Raw genomic sequence first — 6,000 nt, forward strand, 5'->3', positions numbered from 1 at the left:
TACTACGTCATCCGCGTAGTCAACCGCGTACCAAGAACAAAACATAAAAAAAGATTTTTAGGCCTACTACAAGAAACTCTCTAGTCTCTCTCCACAAACATAAAGCAGAATATTTCAAATCTCTCTCTCTCTCTCTATCCAGATATGTGGAGTTGAGAATCCACTAGTGATGAACCAAAGGGACTGTTTGTCTGGTGTTTATGTAGGACCTTGAACCCATAGAATTATTGCAAGGTGACAAAACTACTCAAAGAGGGCCATAGCACATGCAACTCCACCACCATATATGTAACTATTCTCATTCCAAACAGCACCTAATCATCTCCTTTGATTCCCTCCCTTGGTCTCAAACCTACCACTTATTCCATTTATAACCACCATCACCAACGCAACCTCCGACAATTCTCTCTCTCTCTATTAACCACCATGTTGATCTTTTCTCATAAACTTTGCTTAACCTCTCTAAGAAAGTGGGTTAGAAATTCTTTCCAACAACTCACATCCTTGAATGAAGCTAAGGAATCCAAGAAAAGGAAACCCAAGAGATTATTATCAACTGGGTTTGATTGGATTACTTCATCTTTCTCTTCCATGGAAGTATCTAATCAATTGAAACAAGTGTTTGAGCTCATCGACACTAATGGAGACGGTAAGATATCTCCATTAGAGCTTGGAGAAGTGCTCTTGTGCCTTGGACATGAGAAGTCAACAGTTGCAAAGGAAGCAGAAGGAATGGTAAGAGAGGTAGATTATAATGGAGACGGATTTATCGACTTAGAAGAATTCATGGAAATTTTTGGTGGTAGTAATGAAGGTACTAATAGCAAGGATGATGTCTTAATGGATGCATTTTTGGTCTTCGACTCGGATAAGAATGGATTTATATCAGCTAAAGAGTTGCGAAATGTGCTAATTAGCCTCGGATACGATAAGTGCACTCTCGACGAGTGTTCCTTAATGATAGGAGGAGTTGATAAGGACGGTGATGGACTCGTGGACTTCGAAGAATTTCGATCAATGATGACAGGATGTATAGGTTGAAGATCGAAATTTTCTTGTGTTGGTGAGTTGGGTGAGACATGTAATATAATTAGCTTTATTTTTATTTTTTTTGATGTCTTAAAGTTGGGAAAACTGAAAGATGATGAAGTGATTGTTGAAGAGATGGGCTTGTTAATTAATGTTTGGTTAGATTAGGTAAGTAATTAGGGTAAGATATAAGTAATTAACCATTTTGTGTCTTCATTGATTGAATACATTGGTAAATGTAAGATACTCTCCATTTGTATGAAATGTCATACAAAAGAGAGAAACCCAATTGACATAAAAAGTTAAAACATACAACTTTCTCTTTGATAAGCATAGACCACAACTTTCTATGTACCCTTTAGGCTTTTCTTTGTAGATGTCTTTTTAATGGAATGAGATGTGGACTCTCTCTCTCTCGATAATGTTGTACATTATGTCAAACACTCATCTCATAGGCCAAAGAAATTGAGGGCCTATTTGATTCCATCTCTCTCTCTCTCAATAATGTTATACACTGGTCAAACACTCATCTCAATAGGCCAAAGAAATTGAAGGCCTATTTGGATATCTGAGTTGAGGGTTTTTTGTTTTATTTTTTAAGTATGAATAGTATATAAATATTTATATTATATGAAAAGTAAAGGTAATGGTTGAGATGTCCATCATAGTACAATACAACAAACAAATCGTTAGCCCTCTGGCCTATATAGAATCCCATCTGACTAATAAATCTTCAAAATGAGACTTTTGAAGCAGGGTCGTATGCACACAAGGTGGAGGATCGAAACCCTCCCCCCACACCTCAACACATGCCACGTTCGTCACAATCCGAGAAATTAATGCCTAAAATCTCTCCTTTTGAAAATTTCCTTGGATTGTGGCTTACATGACCAGTATTGAAGTTTGAGAGGAGGGTTTTAAGGTGCATATGATCTAGACTCATTCAAAAATATTCTCATTAAAATCCTCAAATAACTTAAGACTACAAAAACATGATACCCATAATGCTAATAATAAGTTCTTGTGTGAATTGTTCATTTCCTTTCAAAGCTCTTTTATTCCTTTTCTAGACAACAAAAGACCCAAGACTGAGAACAAACCGCGGAATGTCAACCTGAATAATGAAATAAAAATACCAAACATGCAACAATGCAATGTCTTCTGAAAACGAAATCTCAAGAGTAGTCATCCCTGACGTGCCTCATGAATAACAAACATGAATACATGTTGGGCAACTACTCCTATAGAGTTGACATGCAACACTATTTTTCTTCTCAGAATCTTACTTTATTCCTCTCCCCCTTTCGGGAATTTTGACAAGATTTTGATTATGTCTTTCCACACATCACATCTAAATAGTCTCCTTGCTACCCCATTCTCCCAACCATATTTTTTTTAAATCTACCCCAAACTTCCACAACCACTTTATTTGTAATGTTATGTTTGTTTCTTTGAACTTTGCAGATACCCAAGTGCCCTTACTCTTTGGGCAAACAAATTGCTTTCAACTTAATTGAGTGGAATTTTCATTCTGAATCACAAATCAACTTCTCCAACCTCAATTCCATACTTCGAGTAATTGTGAATAGATATGTAAAGTAGATCGGAATGCTAACTAGATTACTTCTTATGAATGTAAATTTCCTACTCTTGAGTATGACCTACCTTTTTCACAACCTTAAGCGCGCCTCGATCATTCAATGACTAATTAAATCCCAAATAGATTTGCTTCTATATGACGTCCCTAATGAAGACTTAGATAAGAAATTGGAAAGATATCCACATTGCATCCTAGTATCACAACGTGAAAAAAGCACTATATTTGATGGCCCAAGATCGTCTAATTTCATAAAATTTGACGGATCAAGGAGTCAAAATTTTCATTGTCAATTTTTATTTTCGACGGACCGAAACCATTAAATTAATAGAGGATGGGAGAAATTTGATGGCTCAAAGCTGTCAAATTGGGGATCGTCAAAATTTTCAACATCTATGAGCCATCAAAATTCGCTTTCTAAAATTTGTGGGCTTTGCCCGTCAAATTTTCTTGTCAAACTTTTCAGTTTTCACATTATATCCCTGCCAAAATGTAAACAATGGAATCAATTTCCACCCCTCATAACAAGAAAAAAGGTCTATAGCGGTGGATATTTCTGCTGCTACATGGCAAGAAATCTGCCGCTACAGCCTATTGCGAAATTCATATCAATAGCAACAGAAATATCCGCCGCCATAGGTTAAATGATTTTTTGTTGCCATTTTAGCTACAGAAACTTAACTTTTCGCTAACTTGGCTTGAATTTTATTTAATTTTTTTCATTCAAATTTACAGGAATGTCAGAAATTAATTTTCATAACCTTGTTTTAACATATTTTTAAGTGATCCATGGAAATCCCATTTCAAAATAACAGTAACAGCCAATCAAAAATTTTGAAGGCATTTTATAATTATATATCGTGATGAGCCTCTCAATTAGTTTGTAAACCCTTTGTGCAAGGACAAAGCCTACAATGGGAATTGGAGGGCCATTTCTCAATAACCTGAATGAGAATATAAAGCATATATTGACAGCAACTGAAACTAACAAAAAGTACTTCCCAATATTAGTTGTCCATATATTCTCTTGTTCCATACGTGTCACAAGAAGAATGAAAGATCTACATGGATATCTTCTAAGAATTAGAGAAACTAACATGAACAATCTCAAAGAAGATCATCTCTTCTATTTTACGTTGAAGGATTTGAGTACCCAACCCTTCAAGGTGATGTCTACTTCGAACACATCCTGCACCACATTTCGAGAGCATATGAATAACGATTTTAATATAAAGAATTAACATTAACGACTATAATACTTTGAGCAAATTGTTTTTATGATACCTGGACAATTTGCCAAACGAGGTCCTTCACAGATGGCATATGCCTCCAATCATCATACATCAAACTAAAGAACCGTTGTTTACGTACCACGGTGCCCAAGAACTGGCCTAACTGACGGCCTACATCGCCAATAGGTTGTCCCCTACCATTTGCATCAACTAGTTTCTTACGGGTCCATCGATCTATGTGCCACAAAGACTTGAGGCGTGTACGTCCTGGTTTACGTTTTTAATTGGACCCTATATAAAATCATACATCAAAGATAAATTAAAATCTCATTTACGTAACATGTGCGTACATTTATAATAAAATGCTTTTCGAGGCTTAATGTATCCCTTACGTGATGAGGAACCTAATGCCTGAAGCCTTCGTTGATGTATTGGCTGTGATTCTGATTGTTTCCCCTGCATTTGCATCAAACCATATGATGCATCTGAGGGTTGTTGCTGACCTGAAACCTCCATTTGCTGTTGTAGGATTTGCATCGACTGCTGATGTGGTTGTTGCTGTAATCCACATATGCTATTTTTAGACCCCAATTGCTGTTGATGAAAATTTTGAACACTATTTCGCAAATCACGTTGCTGCTGCTGTTGCATGTCTTTGACATTGTTTTGCTGCCCAAGTAACTGATTTTGTTCTATGTTTGTTGCAGTTGATTGTTGCCTGACAAATGACGTCAACTGTTGAACGAAAGGCTATTGGTTCTGTTGAGAGGTGCGAGATCTAGCACGTCTTGTAATATTCCACATTCTACACCAAACATATATGATGCCTAAAAGAGGAAAACAACATTATTACTATGTGCTTATATTTGCTTTCAGGTAGTGCCAAGAGCTATAATTGCAATTTATGATCTACATTTACTGATTACACATTGCCTAATGATTCATGCATCATTCTGACTACGATGATGTAAAACAGAGCTAATGGATCTGGTACAACTCCTTGAACAAACCAACTTCTCTGCAGAACAATGAGTGAAGTTAATTTCTGAAATCAATCATATAATCAAACAATAGGCCCTGCCCACTAACTAATTTACTCTCTTTTTTATAGATAAAATTATTTAATTAAATAACTAATAAGAGTGATATACAAAAGATGCTCCTTATCGGTTGATAAATCAAACCAAGTAAGACATGCCTAAGAACGACCAAATATGCATTAAGTTAACACCTCTCCAAACAAATGTCTTTTGAAAAATTCAGGAGCAACTATGTAACATCAAGATAACGATTTTCGTGACAGGGGCAATATAACATACAAAGTAAATAATAAAATTAATACCCCTCCAAAGTTTGTTTTTCTTCAAAGTAGGAATTCAATTTCTTGTGTAGTGCTTGTATTTCCCTCTGGTTTTGAATAGACTGCAAAACATAAGATTTCACATGTATGTAAATGAAGGGAATGCTGGCAATAGGAATTAAATATAGAGAAACTGAGTTTCAAGTTGAAAAAATAAGGAACTCTTGTATGATGACGCACACATTACCTGCATACGTAGGAATTCATTATTCTCATTGCTGATAGAAAGAAAATGGGATTTTAGTGATTAATACCATCTAAGCCTTATCCCAAAACAATTAGGATTGAAAATCTCAATCTTATTAGCCATCCAACTATGTCTAGAGCTATATCTTTTGCTAAAACACGTGTCTTTCGATCTTTAATCTTAATTGGGATTACCTTATGGTATAAAAATTCTGTAGAGGTTACGCGTGAGAAATCTACATTCCATAAGGTTTTTTAGAGAAGAACACACGAATTGTGAGAGAAAAACAAACTTTGAGTTTGAGATTAGAGATTTTAGGGTTTTTTAGAGAAGAACATATGAATTGAGTTTTCAATTCTAATTTTTTAGAGATGCAAATAGTTATTGCAACCTACTTTTTATTAATGCCATACCAACTGTGTGCAATTCTTATATAGGAATGGGTGTAGCATTAGTAAAAGTTGGAGCGGCAATAGTGGCTCTCTTAGTTGTTTATAATCGACTATTATAGACGTCGTTAAGGACTAAACAACTGAAAAAAACTGTCATATATAAACAACGGCTTTGGTCAGTCATTTTTCCCGTCATATTTAGT

General features: G+C 35.5%; 1 long non-coding RNA gene and 1 pseudogene across 2 annotated transcripts; one reads left to right on the forward strand and one right to left on the reverse strand.

The window, feature by feature from the left end:
- Positions 1-90: 90 nt before the first annotated feature.
- On the forward strand, positions 91-1,241 carry LOC147389540 (uncharacterized; annotated as a pseudogene).
- Positions 1,242-3,577: 2,336 nt separating this feature from the next.
- Positions 3,578-5,766, reverse strand: LOC147389541 (uncharacterized). 2 transcript variants are annotated; one of them, XR_015170840.1, is made up of 5 exons: positions 5,406-5,766; positions 5,201-5,280; positions 4,251-4,685; positions 3,911-4,149; positions 3,578-3,815 (listed from the first exon to the last, which is right to left on the reverse strand). It is a non-coding gene; the product is annotated as an uncharacterized LOC147389541 (long non-coding RNA). The 2 variants fall into 2 exon arrangements; XR_015170839.1 differs by having other exon boundaries at positions 5,201-5,766.
- Positions 5,767-6,000: the final 234 nt, after the last annotated feature.

This window comes from Akebia trifoliata, chromosome 12, assembly GCF_017979445.1.
Source record: "Akebia trifoliata isolate Shusen 1 chromosome 12, ASM1797944v1, whole genome shotgun sequence".
Taxonomy (NCBI): domain Eukaryota; kingdom Viridiplantae; phylum Streptophyta; class Magnoliopsida; order Ranunculales; family Lardizabalaceae; genus Akebia; species Akebia trifoliata.